At 34.0% G+C, this 23,446-nt stretch overlaps 1 long non-coding RNA gene across 1 annotated transcript in view; it reads left to right on the top strand.

The window, feature by feature from the left end:
* The window catches only part of LOC309620201, a 58,780-nt gene extending 38,140 nt beyond the window's left edge, over positions 1-20,640 (top strand). The window contains exons 1-2 of the long non-coding RNA XR_014239452.1: positions 1-17,808; positions 18,165-20,640. The exon at positions 1-17,808 is cut by the window's left edge and continues 38,140 nt beyond it. This is a non-coding gene — a long non-coding RNA (uncharacterized lncRNA). The remainder of the gene's footprint in view (positions 17,809-18,164) is intronic.
* The last annotated feature ends 2,806 nt before the right edge of the window (positions 20,641-23,446 follow it).

Consider the following 23,446-nt stretch of genomic DNA (forward strand, 5'->3'; position numbering starts at 1 on the left):
CATACCAAAACTTGTGTGACACAACTAACATAGTCCTTGGAGGGAAATTTATAACAATAAATGTTTATGTCAAGAAAGAAGAAAGATCTCAAATCAATAGGTTAATCTTCCACCCTAAGACACTGGAAAAAGGCAAGAGTGATGTCAACAAGATGGCACAGTAGGAAGCCCTGGACTCTTCTTCTGCCCACAAATACAATAATTCAGCAATAATCCATGGACAAATTCCCATTGTGAGAAATACAAAAACTAATTGAAAAGCTTCTGCACCCCAGGTGAATATGAAAAGCAGAGTCAACGAAGCAAGTATGGAGATTCTGGACACTCTTCCTGGAGTCCCTGCCTTGTGATCAGGAAGAGACCCCCTAGTTCTCAACTTCTCTCAAGGGAAGGAGGAATTCGGTTCATGTGTCCAGCATCTCAACCCTTCAGAAGGGGCTCCATAGAAGACTGGCTTCTGTCTTGTCTCTCTTGAAGTTCTGATGGGTCCAGCAGAGTCTAGCTGCCTGGGGGAGAATGGAAATGGAGGTTTAGAATGATAGATGCCATAGACCTTTCCCCTGCTCAGCACAGAGCCAGTGGACAAAAAAAAATCCCAGCTCTCAGATTCCACCTGGGGAGGAAGAGTTGATCCATGAGTACAACGCCCCTATTTCTCTAGGGTTGTCCAAAGAACTGGCATCTGTATAGCTAGTCTATGAATGAAGGAAGATTGGACAGAGACTCACGGGGCACAGAGCATATAATTGAAAGTATGATGAGCAGTCTGTGGGAATGAGGAAAGGGCAGGGACAATCAGCTTATTATCTAAAATAAGATCCCACCACCTCTAAAGTTTATAGATTTTAGGCATGTGAAATTAAATAAAAACTGGACATAAAATTTAGAAGATACCAACATGAGAAGTAGGAGAGAGAGGCATAGAGCAGTAAAAGCTTCCCAAAATTATTGAATTGTCTTGGGGGAAAAATTTTTACTGAAAAAAGTATTTTAAAACAAATATAAATTTAAATATTTCAGTGAAAATATTAAAGGTAATTATTAAAATAAGAGACAAATAATGTACGATATTAATCCATTAAAGAAATACAGAAAACCCATTTATACCATCATAAGGCAATAAAATGGAAAAATGAAATAAAGAGAAAGCACTAACTGGCAGGCCTGGAATTATAATAAGAGTAAATCAATAAAATTCAAGTATTAAAGAGAGAGACTCAGATTTAGTTTTTAATCATTTTATTTTATTTTTATTGAGATATAATTTACATGTAATGTAGTAGTTTTAGGTTACAATGTAAAATTTGATATATGTATATATTAGGAAAAGATTACTACAATAAGTTTAATTAACATCCATCACCACGCAGTTACAAATTTGTTTTTTTTGTGATGAGAATGTTTAGATCTACTCTCTCAGTGACTTTCAGATACACAACACAGTGTTAACTACAATCACTAGGCTGCATATTGCATCTCTAAGACTTATCTATCTTTTAACTGGAAGTTTGTACCCTTTGACCACTCTCACCCATATTACCCACTCCTCACCCATTGCCACTGGCAACCACCAATCTGTTCTCTGTACCTATGAACCTGGTGCTTTTACTTTTTATTTTTAATTTTTTTTAGATTCCAAATATAAGTGAGATTATATATTATTTGTTTTACTCTGTCTGACTAATTTACCTTAGCATAATATAATGCCCTCAACGTTGATTCATGCTATCACAAATGGCAAGATTTCCTTCTTTTTAATGCCTAAATAATATTCCATTATATGTATATATAAATCTTCCTTATCCATTCATCAATCAATGGACACTTTGGTTGTTTCCATGTATTGGCTACTGTAAATAATGCTTCAGTGAACATGGGTTACACATATCTCTTTTGTTTCCTTTGGATAAATACCCAGAAGTGGAATTGCTGGATCATATGGAAGTTCTGTTTTTATTTTTTTGAGGAACCTCCATACTGTTTTCTATAGTGGCTGCAACAATTTACATTCCCACCAACAATGCACAAAGGTTCCCTTTTCTCCACATCATTTCCAACACTTGCTCACTCTTGTCTTTTTGATGATAATCATTCTATTAGGTATGAGGTGATATCTCATTGTGGTTTTTGATTCGCATTTCCCTAATGATTATTGATGCTGAGCATCTTTTCATGTACCTGTTGGTAATTTGTATGTCTTCATTGGAAACTTGTCTGTTCCTCTGCCCATTTTAAAATCAGATTTTTGTTGCTATTAAATTGTATGAATTCTCCATATATTTTGATATTAATCCCTTTATCAGATATATTATTTGCAAATATTTTCCTCCATTCTCTACGTTGCTTTTTCATTTTGTTGATGTTTTACTTTGCTGTACAAAAGCTTTTTAGTTTGATGTAGTCCCACTTGTGTATTTTTGCTTTAGGTGTCAAATCCAAAATAATCTTTGCCAAGACCAATGTTTAGGAGCTTACCCCCAATGTTTATTTTAGGAGTTTCATGGTTTCAGGTCTTACATTCAAGTTTTTAACCCATTTTGAGTTAATTTTTGTATGGTATTTTATAGTGGTCCAGTTTCATTCCTTTTTTTATGTTGCTGTCCAGTATTCCCAACACCATCAATTGAAGAGACTGTCCTTTCCCTATTGTATATTCTTGGTTCCTTTGTCATAAGTTAATTGACCAAGTACATGTGGGTTTATTTCTTGGCTTTCTATTTAGATTGGGCTTTTAACAGTCTAGTTCCATTCTGTTTAAAAAACACCTAAAACAAGACAGCACTGATAGATTGAGCATAAAGGTATTCCACTCTTGGCTACATCACCCCTACATCTTTCGTCTGATCCTTGTTTACAAATTGCAATTGTATGAGAATTTACATTCTGTTTCCCACCTTAAGAATATTTTTATTTTTCTGTCAGTGTTAATTATATTTCAAAACAAACATGCAAACGAAAAGCCAAACTCATAGTAAAAGAGATTAGACTTGTGGTTACCAGGGGCCTGGCATTGGAAGAGGGGGAATTGGATGAAGGCATTCAAAAGGTACATACTTGGAGTTATAAGATAAATAAGTACTAGAGATGTAATGTACAAACATGATCAATATACTAAACACTGCTGGATGTTATATATGAAAGTTAAGAGATAAGTCAAATCATTATGCAGTATACCTTAAACTTATAAAGTGCTATATGTCAATTATATCTCTAAAACTGGAAGGAAAATAACTCACAACAAAAACACTGATAGTACTTTCATTCTGAGGCAAAGAGTGGTGAATTTGCCTAAGGCTAATATAGTACCAAGATTTGTACCCAGATTGTGAGGCTCTAGAGTTTGTGGTCTTATCACTGTATTTCCTCTCAAAGTGTTTCACATCCTTTGCACAAAAATGTAAGAATAATTTTGATTTTTTGTGAGAAACTTTAGATTAAGGATTGAAAGTCCCAGGAAATAACAAAATATTAAGCATAAAGAATATCTTAGGAAGCTGGAATCTATAAAAAGATTTGTCTAGGGAAAAGTTTCAGCTAGTAAGTAAAAGTAAGTGACTTTAAAAACTGAACTTTTTGACATTATATTTTTAAGTTTTGCTGTGTTTCACTATAATGTAATCTTCCAAATGTGATCTCCTCATAACATACATCAGAATAGTAATAAATATGTTTTGATATAGGAAAAGAACTGTTTCTTTATCTAAGCTGTAAGCTCCAGGAGAGAAAGAACATCATATATTTTTCACTGGTGTATTGGTATTATCTACCATAGCACTGAGAACAGAGTGGCGTTCAATAACTCTGTTCTATGAGTAAATGAAAACATGCATGAATAAAAGAATGAAATGACCAAAAGCCAATCAATAGGATGGTTGTCACATAAGCCAACCATATCATTTACTTACTTAACCAATGCTAAATCTCTTATTTAATTTCTTTCATAGATGAATATTCAGTTTCTGCTTTAAAACAATCCATTGTACCTTGAATGAGTTTAAAATTAAAACAAGGGTATATGTTTTTATGTGACTATATCTCTTGAATTCTTACTAAGACTAATGCTGACAGGTTAAAAATTATTCTGTAAATTACAATAGATATTCAAGTTTGAAAAAGTCTTGTGTCTGTTGATACATTTAATAAAAATATTATTTTAACTCTACAGATTTAAGTGCATTTGGATCTGTCTTTGTACAAAATGTACTATTGCTTTGCTAACATAAACACATATACATGCATAGATCCAAGTTACCAACTCTAAATCCCATCATAGCTCATTGACTATAAGACTAAAAATATTTCTTTATTGTTAAACACAATTTAACTTATATTGAGAAATGTACTAAATTAATGTTATGTACATAGCAGGCACTTAATAAATAAACTTTTAATTAAATTGATTTTTAGACTATCAGCAGAAAAGATTTTACTGAAAATTCTTCTCTCATTTTCAAAGGCATTAACAGACTTTTAGACAGTCTGCATGTTTTCTAAAGTAATGAAAAACATATCAGTTTGATTAAACAGCTTTTGGAAACTTGCTTTCAGTAAAACATTAAAATTTTGATGCAGTGTTCAATGACTGAGTGAAGAGTAACAGTGTTAAGCCAAAAGAAGACAGAAAAAAAAGTCTGTTAACTCTATATTACTTATAAAATTAATATTTTGGGGGAGGAAAAATATTTTTGGGAGGCAGGAGATATCTTTATTAGAAATTAATGAGAGAAAACATTTAAATGTTTTACCTTGGTTAAAAAATCATGATTATGCTGAGACCCAACTATGGACATTTCTCATTTTCCATTAATCATTTACTTTTACATTTTAAGTTTTATAAGCACAGATGAACATAGCATACTGATAGGTTAATTATATTAATCTTATAGAGATTCAAAGATTTTTCAGGTTATTATATTTTAACAGACTAGTACTGCATGTTTAAATGCAAAATTGTTTTTCCACTAAGGAAACAAAACATTTTTTAGAGCTTGCCTTTATTGTACATTTGGCAAATTTTCAGGAATGCTTACTCTCTTTTTCTCAGTCTTCTAGGACCTATAGACTAGACAGAAATAAAATTATCATGAAGATATTTTAAAAGGTTTGAATCCTCTGGAGATCCCCCCTTCCTTCAGTATTTAATAAGGAAAATCACCTTCTGTGAATTCAATAAAAATTGAGGTCCTCACAAAGATTTATACCATATTACACACTGAAATCCTGTTTACAATAGTTCCCACGTGTACTCAGTTATCAGAATAATATTCTTATACTGTCTGATCGCCTTACATTTTATGCCAACAACAGAAAATTTAATATTACATGGTGCAGAGGCATGTAATAAATATTACATGAAATATTTATTTACATAGCCCATGCCTTAAATAAGCTAGGTAGAAAATTAATTTTGGATATTTACATTTATTTCTAATGCATAATGTGAGCTTCTAACCCAATGATAAGACTTTATCATCTGTTTCCATTTTAATGTAGATTTTCAAATAAAAGTCTCTGTATTGTTACAAACATAACTTCAAGTCAACTAATTGATATGTTAGCTGACTATCAACTTACTTTTATATCAGCAGCCTTCATAAACACATTGCTTTCTGTTATTTATAAAAAGAAACTTCCTTTTAAAAAATTGAGGTAGAGAGTCACTGCTCTCATGGACACTCCCATACATTTATTTAAACACACTTATTTCTACTTAACTTAGAAAGACACACCTACATATGTGCAGAAATGCAGTCTGCTTGCAAGGAAAATTCACCATTTAATTTCATACATAAATAAGTCTTTCATATATACCCAAAGTGCTTTAACTAAGATACTATAATGCCAGACATCTGTAGAATTTTGTTTGCACAACACATATTTGTGGTTTATTAGCCAATCTGCTCTCTGTTTACAGTTGCTGCATTTATTTCATAAGCAGCTATAAATTATGTTATTGAACAACTGTGCTCCAATGGATTCCAGAGATCATTCTCTGACAGTGCACACATATACACACACATGTGTACTTGCAAGAACAAAAATTGTAGCCACATAATTGTATAGAACTCAATTCTGGTTAGTAGAATGTTTCTGTATATAAAAAAATGGCCCTCTGAAATAACTGGGTATGACACAGAGAAAAATAAATTAATATAAACCGTACTAATATTAGTGTTACTATAATTATTAACATGGTTCAAATGTAAATTGTTAACATCATTGGAGTTATATTTTTAGTTGTTTTGCATTGAGAATGTTTACAGCTTGGGAAAAATAATGTAGCAATCCCAAAATTGTAAGTGGAAGGTTTGGAAATGTACATATTTGCTACCACAAAATGACTTTTTCTTCCTTAATGCCATGTAAGGACTCAATCGATATATTTATTTAAGAAAAAATAATGAATTGTCATGTTAATAATATCAACTGTTTTAAGAAACCCACATGACAGGCAGATATAGTAGAAATCAATCCAAATAAAGTTTTTCTTAGACATGCAATGAGTGTATTTAAAACCATGTGTCCGGAGCAGTATCCTCCCAATATTGGGGGAGGAAAAGTAAAGATGAAATCATCTTCAACTGAAAATGAAATAAGATATTTCATATACTTAGCCTGAGGCCAATTTAAGGCATTACATTGCTAAAGGATATTTGAAAGTATTTCTGTAAACTGGTGACCAGTTTATAGAATACATCTACATCCATTTGAGTGGCAAGCAAACAGTAGAATAGGAAATACTTTTACAGGAGAATCATATCTAAATAGTCATCATTATAACATCTTGTTTGTTATAATGAGGCTATTTCCATGTTGTAGCAGGTCAACATGCTTAATCATAATGCTTAATCATAATGCTTTGTTGATTTGGTGACAGTGACATCTATTAAACCTCAAATCCTGTATAACAGATGGTTTCATCTAGCACCTGCCCATGGAGATGTAAAGGTCTATATAACAAGACATTGCTGTTTTTGCATTTATCTTTTATGTTAAAACCATATTTCCCAGAATTGTAAAGTGTTTTTAAGATTTATAGAATTTATTAAAAAAAATTGTTGGTAATTGAGACCTGGAATCCAAGAGGCACTGGATGAATAGAATAAAGCCAGAATGGGAGGAAATGTGAAAAAGCGTTAAGTATTGAATAATGATTCCATTAACATTCACAAGTTTTTTTTTTTTTTCTGAAATTGTAAACAACATTTCCCTTTGGACACTAATGGTAATTCAGCATTAAAATAAAATTTAATGTAACAATAATCTTTATGGCCCATTGAATTTGTTAAAATGAAATTCTTCTAGTTTAGTTATTAAACTGTCAATATTACTTCTGTATCTATATATGTCAACTTACTGTGTGTAGAGAAAAATATATTTAAATGTTGGTTCTCATTATTTTACATGATCAAATAATGGTTAAAAGAACAGATATAATTGGTTTTTCTGTGAAATGATCCCCCAAACCATCTTTCCAATGTTCAATGACTACTGCTTAATAGTAAAATGCTAAACTAAATTTTACCATTGCTTCAATTACTAGGACATTTATGGATAAAGTAAAGGGGCTTTGTGAAAGTTAATCATGCAAATACATCAGAGCTCTTTCTTGTTACCAGTCTTGACACCAGTGCATTAGGCAGAGTTGGTAAAAGTGAGTTTTTAAATTAGTCAATACACAAGTGGTATTTTTTATATTTATGGTTTTTGATTGTCTCCCTGTATCACTCTTCTTCCAACTAGATCTTGAGTGTTATAAGGATAGGAATCTGTTGTTGTTGTTGTTGTTGTTCACTGGTAAATCACCAGCATCTAGACTAGTGCCAGGAACAATGTAAGTACTCAATAAGTATTTGTCAAATGAATGAATGTTTAAAACCACATTCTGAGTTTTCAGTAGAATTGATGGGGGAGGAGTCAAGAAGGTGGAATAGGAGGATGCAGAATTCTTCTCTCCTCACAAGTACATCAAGAATACACCTACAAATGGAACAATTCTCACAGAGCACATGCTGAACATTAGTGGAAGAGTTCAGACACCTAAAAGGACAAGAAAAATCCCCTCACAAAAGAAAGAGAAAAAGAAAAAGGAATCAAAAAAGGGACCAGCAACCCTGGTGGGAAGCTGAAAGTAAGCAGAGACCCCTGCATTCAGAAAACCCCCCTCACAGTGGGAAAATCAGCTGGGACAGAAAGGGACCTTCAGGGGATCAAAGGAGAAAGCAGTGGACAGTCTATGGAAGGCAGAACAAAGTAAGAATTGAGTGTATGGTCTGTGCTGCAGCTATGCAGACCTCAGCCTGAGTCATGTGTCTCCTGTTGCAGAAGGGGGATGGGTGCTAAAAAGTGGTGTTTGGAGCACGGATCCAGGGAGGGGACAGCTGTTGGCTGTGAAAACACAACCTGATGGGAGAGGAGTAAGGAGCTCCACAACTGGGAATGTTTGAGAAAAAAGCCTGGGACACCAAACAAGCAAGGCGTCATTGTTGAGGGGCGTGCAAGGGGCAGGGCCGCCATTGCAAACCCTTTTCCCACCGGCCGGCTTCTTTGGCCTCTGCAGGTACTGGGAGGGGCACTCACCTGAGCAGGCTCACCCACCCCTGAAGCCAAGGCCTCCTCCACTCGTGTAGGCTCCAGGGTAATGAGCGCAACACATCCCAAAGCCTCCTTGGGAATCAGCCCTGGGTTCCCCTGCCTGAGATGGGAATCTGCCAGTGCTGATGGGGGCTGAGTGCTAAAGCAGAGGGTAAAGAGACCAGATCCAGGGAGAGGACAGCTGTTGGCTGCACAGATACAACAGAGGGGACAGGAGTGAGGGGCTCCGTGGCCCCTAGAGGAAATGAGGTCTACCTAGGAAATGAGATGCCATTGTTGAGTGGTAGGCAAGGGGTGGGGCCACCACCACCCCCACATGCCAGGCCCTGCCTTCATAGGCACTGGGTAGGACTCCCACCAGAGTGAGCGCACCCCAGTCTCTTGCAACTGCCTGCTGGTCTATGATGCTGCAGGCAATTCATGCACACCCCAGTTGTGGCCACCATATCCCTCTCTGACCTGAGTGAATAAGTGTATCCCAGTCAGCTGCTGCTTTTGCTCCCTCTCACCTGGGCGGGGGACAGATGGCTGAGGGTGGCCCACATGCAGAGGTGGGGCCAAAATAAAAGCTGAGCCCCAGGGGTGGTACAACTAAGGCAGAGGAAAGGAAATCTCTCCATGCAGCTGCACAAGCCACAGATTAAATCCTGTGATTGGCTTGGTAAATCCTGTGTCCATGGAACATATGAATACACAAGTGTTCCCACAACTGATACCAGTCCAAATTTTGCAGCAGTGGACTTTGGGCGCAAGTACTGGCATGAGTTGGGACAGGTCAGAGTCTGAGCTGCCCCCACAGTGCCCACAGAAGATCCACAGATCTACCTAGAGGTATTTGAGGGCCTGCTGAGGAGGTGGGGGTTGGCTGTTGCTCACTGTGGGAACAAGGAAACAGACAGAGGAGGCCCCAAGAAAATATTTCTATTACTATTATTTTTGTTTTGTTTTGTTTTGTTTTGTTCAGTTGTTGGTGGTGTTGTTTTATTATTTTTCATTTTTTTACTTTAACTTTTTAAAATACACCTTTTTTATTTTTCTATTTTTATTTACTTTCTTACTATTTTGTGTTTTTTCTTGTTTTTATTCTTTGTTTATTTTTTATTTTTTGATCATTTTTATGTGTTTGTTTTGGGTTTTCTTGCATGTGTGTTGTGTTGTTGTTGCTGTTTGTTTGTTTTGGTTTTTACCATTTGTCTTGGATTTTATATGTTTGTTTGTTTTCTTTTTCTTTTTATCTTTCATTTCTTTCTTTTTTCTCCGGCAGTGCTGTTCGGCTTGTGGGCTCTTGGTTCCCCAAACAGGGGTTGGGCCTGGGCCTCTGGGGTGGGAATGCCACGTCTAGGATTCTGGACCAACAGAGAATTCCTGGGCCCAGGAAATATTAATCAGCATGCACTCTCCCAGAGGTATCTATCTTGATACCAAGACCCAGCTCCACCCAACTGCCTACAGGCTACAGTGCTGGAGACCTCACACCAAACAACCAGCAAGACAGGAACACACACCTACACATCAGCAGACAGGCTGCTTAAAGTTGTACTAAGCTCACAAACACCCTAAAACACACCCCCTGATGTGGCCTGGCACATTAGAGGGAAAAGACTCAGCTCCACACATCAGAGCACAGGCACCAGTCCCTCCCACCAGGAAGCTGACACAAGCTCCGGGACCAATCTCACTCAAAAGGGAGCAGACAACAGAAGCAAGAGGAACTACAACCCTGCAGCCTGTGGAAAGGGGACCATAAACACAGTAAGTTAAACAAAATGAGATGACAGAGAAATAAGTTGAAGTTGAAGGAGCTAGGTAAAATCCCACAAGACCAAATAAATGAAGAGTAAATAGGCAATCTACCTGAAAACGAATTCAGAGTAATGATAGTAAAGATGATCCAAGATATCAGAAAAAGAATGAAGGCATGCTTCAAGAAGACACAAGAAATGTTTAACAAGGACTGAGAAGAACTAAAGAACAAAAAATCAGTGATAAACAGCGCAATAACTGAAATGAAAAATACACTAGAAAAAATCAATAACAGAACAATTGAGGCAGAAGAAAGGATAAGTGAGCTGGAAGATAGAATGTTGGAAATAACTGACACAGAGCAGAATAAAGAAGAAAGAATGAAAAGAAATTAAGACAGTCTCAGAGATATCTGGGACAAGATTAAATGCACCAACATTTGAATTATAGGGGTCACAGCAGAAGAAGAGAAAGAGTCTGAGAATATATTTGAAGAGATTATAGTTGAGAACTTGTCTGACATGGGAAAGGAAATAGTCAATAAAGTCCAGGAAGTGTAGAGAGTCCCATACAGGATAAACCCAAGGAGAACCACACCAAGACAAATATTATTCAAACTAACAAATATTAAATAAAAAGAAAAAAATATTAAAAGTAGCAATGGAAAAACAACAAAAAACGTACAAGGGAATTCCCATAAGGTTATCAGCTGATTTTTCAGCAGATAATCTGCAGGCCACAAGGGAGTGGCAGGAAGTATTTAAAGTGATGAAAGGGAAAAACCTACAATCAAAATTACTCTGCCCAGCAAGGATCTCATTCAATGGAGAAATCAAAAGATTTACAGACAAGCAAAAGGTAAGAGAATTAGGCACTACCAAACCAGTTTTACAACAATTGCTAAAGGAACTTCTCTAAGCAGGAAACACAAGAGAAGAGAACAAAAGAGGAAAGGAAGAAAACTTACAAAAACAAACCCAAAACAATTAAGAAAATGGCAATAGGAAGACACATATCAATAATTCCCTTAAATGTAAGTAAGTGCATTAAATGCTCCAACCAAAATACATGGACTGGTCAAATAGATACAAAAGAAGACCCGTATATATGCTGTCTACAGGAGACCCACTGCAGACCTAGGGACACATAAAGACTGAAAGTGAAGGGATGGAAAAAGATATTCCATGAAAATGGTAATCAAAAGAAAGCTGGAGTAGCAATTCTTGTATCAGACGAAATAGACTTTAAAATAAAGGCTATTACAAGAGACAAAGAGGACACTAAATAATGATCAAGGGATCAGTCCAAGAAGAAGATATAACAATCGTAAATATTTATGAACCCAACATAGGAGCACGGCAATACATAAGGCAAATGCTAACAGCCATAAAAAGGGAAAAAAACAGCAACACAGTAATAGTGGGGAACTTTAACACTCCACTTACACCAATGGATAGATCATCTAGACAGAAAATTAATAAGAAAAAAAAAGCATTAAATGACACATTAGAACAGATAGACCTAATTGATATTTATAGGACATTCCATCCAAAAGCATCAAAATACACTTTCTTCTCAAGGACACACGGAACATTCTCCAGGATAGATCACATATTGGGTCAGAAATCAGGCCTTGGGAAATTTAAGAAAATGGAAATCATATCAAGTATATATTCCGACCACAGTTCTATGAGATTAGAAATCAATTACAGGAAAAACAAAATATAAAAAAACAAACACATGAAGGCTAAACCGTATGTTACTAAATAACCAAGAGATCACTGAAGAAATCAAAGAGGACATCAAAAAATACCTAGAGACAACTGACAACAAAAACACAATAATCCAAAACCTATGGGATGCAGCAAAAGCAGTTCTAAGAGGGAAGTTTATAGCAATACATTCCTACCTCATGAAACAAGAAAAATCTCAAACAAACAACATAACTTTACACCTAAAGCAACTAGAGAAAAAAAACAAACACAACCCAAAGTTAATATAAGGAAAGAATTCTTAAGATTACAGCAGAAATAAATGAAATAGAAATAAAGAAAACAATAACAAAGATCAATGAAACTAAAAGGTTGTCCCTTGGGAGATAAACAAAATCAATAAAACTTTAGCCAGACTCATCAAGAAAAAATGGGAGATTACTCAAATCAATAAAATTAGAATTAAAAGGAAAAGTTACAACTGACACCACAAAAATACAAAGTATCATTAGAGACTACTGCAAGCAAATATATGCCAATAATATGGACAACATGGAAGAAATGGACAAATTCTTAGAAAAGTACAAACTTCCAAGACTGAACCAGGAAGAAATAGAAAATATGAACAGACCAAACACAAGTAATGAATTTGAAACTGTGATTAAAAATCTTCCAACAAACAAAACTCCAGGATGAGATGACTTCACAGGTGAACTCTACCAAACATTTATAGAAGAGTTAACACCTATCTTTTTCAAACTCTGCCAAAAAGTTGCAGAGCGTGGAACACACCCAAGTTAATTCTATGAGGCCACCATCACCTTAATACCAAAACCAGAAAAGATACCACAAAAAAACAAAATTAGAGGCCAATATCACTAATGAACATAGACACAAAAATCCTCAACAAAATATTAGCAAACCTAATCCAATAACATTTTAAAATGATCATACAGCATGATCTGGTGGGATTTATCCCAGGGATGCAAGGATTTTTCAATATAAGCAAATCATTCGGTGTGATACACCATATTAACAAACTGAAGAATAAAAACCATATGATCATCTCAATAGATGCAGAAAAATCTTTTCACAAAATTCAACACACTTTTATGATAAAAACTCTCCAGAAAGTGGGCATAGAGGGAACCTCCCTCAATATAATAAAGGCCATGTGTTACAAATCCACAACAAACATCATTCTCAATGGTGAAACCTAAAAGCATTTCCTCTAAAATCAGGAACAAGACAAGGGTGTCCACTCTCGCCACTATTATTAACACAGTTTTGGAAGTCTTACCCTTGGCAATCAGAGAATAAAAAGAAATAAACGGAATCCAATTTGGAAAAAGAGAAGTAAAACTGTCACTTTTGGTAGATGGCATGATACTATATATAGAAAATCCTAAAGATGTCATGAGAAAACTACTAGAGGCAATAAATGAATTCAGTAAAGTCACAGGAAACAAAATGACTACACAGAAAACTCTTGCATTCCTATACACTAACTACTGAAGCCCACCTGCCTAGAGACCATGCTCTGCAACAAGAGAAGTCACCTCAATAAGAAGTCCATGCACCACAATGAAGAGTAGCCTCTTCTTGCTGCAAATAGAGAAAGCCTGCACACAGCAACAAAGACTCAATGCAGCCAAAAGTAAGTAAATAAATATATTTTAAAAAGGAATAAAATGCCTAGGGTTAAACCTACCTAAGTAGGCCAAAGACCTGTATTCCGAAAACTACAAGATACTGATGAAAGAAATCAAAGACTACACAAACAGATGGAGAGATATAACATTTTCATGGATTGGAAGATCAATATTGTAAAAATGACCATAATTCTCAAAGCAATCTACAGATTCAATGCAATCCCAGTGAAAGTACATGTGGCATTTTTCATAGAATTAGAACAAAAAACTTTACAATTTCTAAGGAAAGAAAAGAGACCCCGAATAGCCAAGCCATCGTGAGAAAGAAAAATGAAGCTGGAGGAGCCAGGATCCCTGACTTCAGACTATACTACAAAGCTACAGTAGTCAAGACAGCATGGTAGTGACACAAAAACAGAAATATAGATCAATGGAACAGGATAGAAAGCCCAGAGATAAACCCACACACCTATGGTCACCTAATATATGACAAAGGATGCAAGAATATACAATGGAGAAAAGACAGCCTCTTCAATAAGTGGTGCTGGGGAAACTGGACAGCTATATATAAAAGGATGAAATTAGAACACTCCTTAACACCATACACAAAAATAAACTCAAAATGGATTAAAGACCTAAATGTAAGGCCCAACACTATAAAAATCTTAGAGGAAAACATAGGCAGAACACCCTTTGACATATATCGCAGCAAGATCTTTTTCAACCCACCTCCTAGAGTAATGAAAATAAAAACAAAAATAAACAAATGGGACCTAAGTAAACTTAAAAGTTTTGCACAGCAAAGGAAACCATAAACAAGACAAAAGGACAACTCTCAGAATGGGAGAAAATATTTGGAAAAGTAGCAACTGACAAAGAATTAATCTCCAAAATATACAAACAACTCATGCAGCTCAATATCAAAAACAAACAAAAAAACAAACAACCCTATCCAAGAATGGGTGGAAGATCTAAATAGACATTTCTCCAAAGAAGTCATACAGATGGCCAACAAACACATGAAAAGATGCTCAGCATCACTAGTTATTCAAGAAATATAAATCAAAGCCACAATGAAGTATCACCTCACACCAGTCAGAAAGGCCACCATCAAAAAACGTACAAACAACAAATGCTGGAGAGGGTGTGGAGAAAAGGGAACCCTCTTACACTGTTGTTGGGAATATATATTAATACAGCCTTTATGGAAAACGGTATGGAGCTCCCTTAAAAAACTAAAAATAGAACTACCATATGACCCAGGAATCCCACTACTTGGCATATTCCCTGAGAAAACCATAATTCAAAAAGACACATGCATCCCAATATTCAAAGCGGCACTATTTACAATAACCAGGACATGGAAGCAACCTAAATGTCCATCAACAGAGGAATGGATAAAGAAGATATGGTACATATATAGAATGGAATATTATTCAGCCATAAAAAAGAACAAAACTAAGTCATTTGCAGAGACGTGGATGGAACTAGAGTCTGTCATACAGAGTGAAGTAGGAAAGAGAAAAACAAACATACATACATTAACATATGTATGCGGAATCTAGAAAAATCTTAAAGATTATCTTATTTACAAAGCAGAATTAGAGACACAGACGTATAGAACAAACATATAGTTACCAAGGAGGAAGGTGGGGGATGGGATGAATTGGACGATTGGGATTTACACATATACACTATTGATACTATGTATAAAATAGATAACTAATGAGAAAATACTGTATAGCACAGGGAAGGTACTCCATGCTCTATGGTGACCTAAATGGAAAGGAAATCCAAAAAAGAGGAATTATATGTGTATGTATAGCTCATTCATTTTCCTGTACATGAGAAACTAATACAACATTGTAAAGAAACTATACTCCAATAAAAATTAATTTAAAATAACTATAGATGGATGAGTTTGCAAAAAAATGAATACATAAAGCAAAAAAATAGAATTGATGAATTATATCTAGTAATAAAGTAGATTGTTCAAATATATCAAAGATATATTATTGGTTTGGTATGAAAATAAATCAATGCAATATTCTATCTGCTTTCACTAATGTAGAAAAGAGAAACACAAAATAAAATTGTATGGGGATTCGACTAGAACATTCCACTTTGCAAGGGGAGATATTTATTTGAAAACTAAAATTCACTGAAAGACCAGTTTGCTCACTTATAATTTAGAAGACTTGACCAAATTTGACAATAAACATATTTCAAGTAACTGGATTGCAATTAATTACTAGCAAAACTCATAATGAAATGTCATATATCCAAGTGATTAGCATTTATTTTGAATAGCACATGGACAAATCATAATATTAAGGCAATAAGCATTTTAAACACTGAAAAACACTTGTTCTTTTTGAGAATATAATCCTTTAAAATTATCTGCAATAATTGAATTTTCTGCATAATAAAAATAAGGATGTATGCTGGAGGATTTTAGTACTATTTGATTTGTAAGTTCCTTTTAAATATTATACATATTAAGATGAACAAACTTAATTCATTAGAAATGTTATTAAGCTGTAGATAAATTGTTTCATGACAGGCTGACAAAATGCTTCACTATCTTATTAATGAGACTAATAATAAGATATTAGAAATATTACAACAAAGGCTGAGAAGGTTAACATTTTCTAGGAAAATTATGTCAATAAAAGTGTGAAATTTCTTAGGTATGATATTAATCCTGCATGATAGAGCACATAATGAAAGCATTTGGTTATTTAAATCAGTAGTCAGGAATTGGTTTCAGAAACTCCACAACATCCTCTTCATTTTATTTCTCTCATATATTGGTCATTATAAGAAGTACAAATACATCTCCCAAAGCCTTAAATTCTGGTCCTTTGTGTAAATTATTTCTAATATTTCCACTACTATTCCTGAAAATTTTGAGCCCCACATCATTTCCTACTTTGATTTATACTTTTGTGGACTACATAATAGATTTTGATATTTTCCAGCTGAGGTGTGATACACTGATCACTCTTTGAAAGAATAAAGAGAATTAAAAATACCAGGTTATTTAAAATCTATAAAGGCAGAAATGAATTCTCATCAGATATTTTTTATAATTTCCATTTTCATAAAATTATGATGAATATGTTCTCAAAACCACAAAACACTTGAAAAAATTATTGCTCGATTTCTTTGGCTAGACACTTTTAGTGTCGTCTTTGACACCCTTGTTCCAGCATCACTATATAAGTAAAGGAAAGAGGCACAGGTGTTTACCAATCTTGTGAATCAAGTAAGTGAATGATTATATATGTTAGGAATATTACAAAGTGAGCTAAATAAATGTTTGACTTTTTATGAGTTTAGATGTTATTGCCTTGAAATTTTGTGTTACTTAGATTCCCCCAAATAGTATGAAGTAACTCAGTGTGTGTTCACTTTAGTTTGTTCTATATTAGGTTGCTCTTTTGCTCCTAACACCCAAATGTTTCTAGCTAGCTTTTGAGGTCTGTACTGATATACTACCATTTACAAGGTTATATATGGGTAGTAGTGGTAACTCCAAGGTCAGGAGATAGATTCCCCAAAAGGACTTAAAAGTGTATCTAACATTCAGTGCTACAAAGTGAATTTTATGCTGAATTCAACATGAACTTTAATGATGTGGAGTTGTTTCTATTCATCTAGAACAAGAAAGAAGTAACTTCTATGAAAACAGTTTTAAAATTTGAGTTGTGACTTAATGACCATGTGGGACCAACTCTGAGCCATTCCTCATTTTTTAGTATACGGATAATGACTACTTTTTATTAATTATTGATATGTCATACTTTACTTATATTAACTCATTTAGTCATTACAATAGCTCTGTGATTTCTTTATAATTATTATTTTTATTTGACAGATGAGGAAATTAATGGTCAGTAAGTTTAAACAATCTGTTTAATATGACAGGGATAGTAAGTAAAAAGTTTAAAATAGAACAAAAACAAGTGTTGCTGGACTTTAGCTCACACATTCTTAACCACTGTGTCATACTGCCCTCCAACAGTATGACTAACCATTCCAAACTTGCTATTACAGATAATGTTTTCTGAAATCTTACTAGGGAAGTCGTTTGATACTGTGTAGTTAATAATACTTAGCTTTTTTTTTTTTTTTTTTTTTTTAAATAACATTTCCATCTTTTGTTTTTTAATAAATTTATTTATTTATTTATTCATTTCTGGCTGTGTTGGGTCTTCGTTTCTGTGCGAGGGCTTTCTCTAGTTGTGGCAAGCGGGGGCCACTCTTCATCGTGGTGCGCGGGCCTCTCACTATCGCAGCCTCTCTTGTTGCGGAGCACAGGCTCCAGACGCGCAGGCTCAGTAGTTGTGGCTCACGGGCCTAGTTGCTCTGCGGCATGTGGGATCTTCCCAGACCAGGGCTCGAACCCGTGTCCCCTGCATTGGCAGGCAGACTCTCAACCACTGCGCCACCAGGGAAGCCCAATAATACTTAGCTTTAAGTAGAGGGTGGTTATATAACTAAGCAGATTTCTTCATATACTTTCTTAAATATTTTGAAATATAGGTTACCTCTGAGTTCTAAAGCATTCAAATTTGAAGGTAAAATATCAGTGTAAGTAAACCAAGGGATTTTGCTGGATTTAGACAAACCTTTGAAAAAAATTATGTTTTATTAGCTGAGATCCTCCTTAATTCATTTTGTTTTTTAATTTCTACCCTTTGTTTTTGGTAAATTCAAGTACCATTACAAATATATAAAAATCTTTTACGTTTCCTTTTAGATGGAGTCTTGGGTTTTTAAAAAATTTTCTTTCACACTTTTCCATACTTTTAACTTATTTTTAATGTGAAGGGTTTCTTTATAATTTTTATATTAATGACTCACTTATGTTATTTTATCTATATATGTAAATATATAATTTGTTATTTTGTTCTTGGAAAAAGAAATGCAGGAAATTGGTCGAGTCATATGACTTATTAAGGTCTTTTTCAGTACATGCTCCTGAAAAACTATTCCAGAGAATATTATAAATAGAAAATTATTGGGGGGATTAAAAAATTTTCATTTATGATCTACATATTTTTCCTTAGGGTGAATTTAAAGTATATGAATTTATATTCATTCTGGGCTTACTCACAAGTTATGCACCCATGGGACAGATCCAAAGAATTTTAGGAAAGGATTTGAAAACTGAACTTGATATAAACCACCATTCAAGTACCAGACAACTCCTTTATGGAACATACCCTGGGGAGAGCAAAATACTGTAAGCAAATTTAAGAACTGAAGTGATATTTGAACCATTGCCTACAAAAGGTGAGACAGAACTTAAAGACCAAATCCAATGAGATTGATTTTTCTGCTAAAACAACAAAAACGAAAGAATCTATCTTCTACCCAGAATTTTAACAGGATCCAGAATCTTACAACATAATATTCAAAATGTTCAGAATAGAGTGCAAAATTACTTGACATAAAGAGACCAAGAAAAAAACTCAATTCTCAAAGGAAAATATAATAGATGCCAACCGTGAGATAAACCAGGTGCTGGAATTATCAAAGAAAGGCTTTAAAAATAGCTATCATAACCATGCTTCATGAAGTAGAGGTTAGCACTCTTGAAATGAATTAAAAAATATAAGCTTGTGGCATAGAAATAGAAACTTTATACCACAACTATAAAAAAGAAAATGGAAACTTCAGAACCTAAAATTAAAATATTTGAAAGACAATTATTGGATTGGTTCAACAGTAAAATGGAGACAATAGAGGAAATAGTAAACATGAAGACAGATTAATAGAAATTACCCAAGTTTAAGAACACAGAGAAAAATAATTACAGAAAAGTGAACAAGAGAATCAAGAAAATGTGAGACAATAACAAAATGTCTAACAATTATGTCATTGGATTCTGAAAAGCAGAGGTAAAAAAGATTGGAAAAGAAAAATATTTGAAGAAATATATGGTTAAGCCTTTCTCAAATTTACTGAAAATTTACAGATTCAGGATTTTAGAGAAACAAAACATGAAACTAAACTGCTGAAGACCAAAGATAAAGAAAAAAATCTTGAAAGCAGCTAAGAGAAATATAAAACATTACATATGGGAAAAAAAGATTCAAATGATGACTTCTTTCCAGAAAACAAGAAAGTGAGAAGATAGTGGTGCTTAAAGAAAAAACTGTCAATCTAGAATTTTATATCAAGCAAAACTATCCTTTAGAATGAAGGAAAGATAAAGGCATTCTCAGGTGCATGAAAACTAGGAGGATTCAGTGTAAGAATAATTGCTTTAAAAGAAATGATAAGGTAAGTTTTTCAGGCTGAAAGAACTTGAAACATCAGAAAATAAGAAAGAGAAACAAATGACAAACTCCTGGGGAAATATAAGACACTAAATTTTTCTCTCAAATTATTTAAAATACGCATACTGTTGAATGAAAAATTATAACTTTATTGGAATGCAACTCAACATTTACAGATATAATACACATGAATGTTGTAACATAAAGGAGGGAGGAAAAGAGTCTTATATGATTAGAAGGGTGTGATTTGAAGTGATAAGTATTAATCCTAAGTAGACATGAAATGGTAGGTATATTGTAATCCCAACAGTAACCAATAAAATAATAATACGAAAAGATGCAGTCAAAAGAAATAGATAAATTGGAATTGAGTACTAAAACAATTTAATAATCCAAAAGAAGACAGAAAAAGGGGAAAGATAGGAAAAGAGAGAGACATACCAAAACAAATTATAAAACCATAAAATTAAATCCAAACATGTCAATAATTATAGCAAATATAAATTTTCCAAATACACAAACTAAAAGTCAAAGATTTTAAATGAATGAAAAACAAGACCCAGCTTACTGCCTACAATAATTCTACATTAAATAAGAACATACAGGTAAGTGAAAAGAATTAGAAACACTATACTATGCAAACATTAATCAAAAGAAAGCTCAAATAGATGTATTAATATTGGATAAAGTAGACTTCATAACAAGTTAAATTACCAGGAATAAATAGAGGTATTACACTATGATAAAAGGGTCTTTTTACCAAGAAGGCATAAAAATCCTGCATGTGTATATTCTCTTAAGAGCAGAGCTCCAAAATACATGAAGCAAAAACTTATAGGACTAAAAGGAGACATAGATAAATCCATAAATATAATTGGAAACATCAATATTTGTCTCTTACCAACTGATAGAAAAAGTAAACAGAAAATCAGCAAGAATATAGAATACTTGAACAAACTATCAACTGAGTTGACAAAATTGACATTTGCCAAGCACTCCAGCTAAAAGCAGCATAATACACGTTGTTTTTGAGCATCTGTGGAAGATCCACTAAGATAGAAAACAATTCACCATGGTTAGAGGAAAATATCGAATAATAATTTAAATAGATGCAGAAAAAGCATTTGGGAAAATTCAATATACATTCATGATAAAAATTCTCAACAAAAATGTCTTTATAACCAATTTGACCTATGGGTTCAACTCAATTTTGAGCAAAATCCCAGCAGATTTTTTGGTAGATACAGATAGGCTGATCCTAAAATTTATATAGAAAGATAAAGAAATTGGAATATCCAAATGATTTAGAAAGAGAAGAACAATGTTGGTGGACTTGATTTCAAGACTTGCTGTAAATATACAGTAATCAAGTATTGGTGAAAATACAGACATATAGATCAATGGACATGATACAGAGCCCAGATATCACAACACGATCAATTGAAGTTTGAAAAAGATGCAAATGCAATTCAATGGGGAAAGGATAGTCTTTTCAACAGATGACACTGGGACAATTGGGCATGCATGTGCAGAAAAACGGATCACAACCTAAAGCTTATACTTCATACAAAAATTGTCTCAGAATATATCATGGATCTAAATGTATATTATAAAACTGTAAAACTGTTTAAAAGAAAATTTTGGAGAGTTTTTATTATAAATGGGTGTTGACTTTTGTCAAAATAATTTTCTGCATCTACTGAGATGATCATATGATTTTATTATTCAATTCAATTAGTTAGCATGGTGTATCACATTGATTGATTTGCATATATTGAAGAATCCTTGCATCACAGGGATAAATCCCACTTGATCATGGTGTAAGATTCTTTTACTGTGCTGTTGGATTAGGTTTGCTAGTATTGTGTTGAGGATTTTTGCATCTACATTCATCAGTGACATTGCCCTCTAATTATCTTTTTTTGATATCTCTGCCTTTCTTCTCAAGTGCTCATGGAACATTCTCCAGGATAGAGCATATCCAGGGGCACAAATCAAGCCTTGGCAAATTTAAGAAAATTGAAATAATATCAAGTGTCTTTTCCGACCACAATGATATGAGACTAGATATCAATTACAGGAAAAGAATGTAAAAAATAAAAACTCATGGAGGCTAAATAACACACTACTAAATAACCAAAAGATCACTGAAGGAATCAAAGAGGAAATCAAAAAATACCTAGAATCAAATGATAATGAAAACACGATGACCCAAAACCTATGGGATGTGGCAAAAGTAGTTGTAAGAGGGAAGTATATAGCAATACAATCTTACCTCAAGAAACAAGAATAATCTCAAATAAATCAACTAACCTTACACCTAAAGCAATTAGAGAAAGAAGAATAAAATACCCAAAGTTAGCAGAAGGAAGGAAATCATAAAAATCAGATCAGAAATAAATGAAAAAAAATGAAGGACACAATAGGAAAGATCAATAAAACTGAAATCTGGTTCTTTAAGAAGAAAAACAAAATTCATAAACCATTGGCCAGACTCATCAAGAAAAAGAGGGAAAAGACTCATATCAACAGAATTAGAAATGAAAAAGAAGTAACAACTGACAATGCAGAAATACAAAGGATCATGAGAGATTACTACTAGCAACTATATGCCAATAAAATGGACAACCTGGAAGAACTAGACAAATTCTTAAAAAAGCACAAATGTCTGAGACTCAACCAGGAAGAAATAGAAAATATAAACAGACCAATCACAAGCACTGAAATTGAGACTGTGATTAAAAATCTTCCAACAAACAAAAGCCCAGGACCAGATGGCTTCACAGGGGAATTCTATCAAACATTTAGAGAAGCGCTAACACCTATGCTCCTCAAACTCTTCCAAAATATAGCAGAGGGAAGAACACTCCAAAACTCATTCAATGAGTCCACCATCACCCGGATACCATAAACAGAAAAAGATGTCACAATAAAGGAAAACTACAGGCCAATATCACTGATGAACATAGATGCAAAAATCCTCAACAAAATACTGGCAAACAGTATCCAACAGCACATTAAAAGTATCATACACCGAGATCAAGTGGTATTTATCCCAGGAATGCAAGGATTCTTCAATATACGCAAATCAACCTATGTGATAAACCATACTGACAAATTGAAGGATAAAAATCATATGATAATCTCAAGAGGTGCAGAAAAAGCTTTTGACATAATTCAACACCCATTTATGATAAAAACTCTCCAGAAAGTAGGCATAGAGGGAACTTACCTGAAAATAATAAAGGCCATATTTGACAAAGCCACAGCCAACATCGTTCTCAAAGGTGAAAAATGGTAACCATTTCCACTAAGATCAGGAACAAGATAAGGTTGCCCACTCTCACCAGTGTTATTCATCATAGATTTGGAAGTTTTAGTCACAGCAATCAGAGAAAAAAAAATAAAAGAAATCCAAATCGGAAAAAAAGAAGTAACACTGTCGCTGTTTGCA

Source organism: Balaenoptera borealis (genome assembly GCF_965194805.1).
Source record: "Balaenoptera borealis genome assembly, chromosome: X".
Taxonomy (NCBI): Eukaryota; Metazoa; Chordata; class Mammalia; order Artiodactyla; family Balaenopteridae; genus Balaenoptera; species Balaenoptera borealis.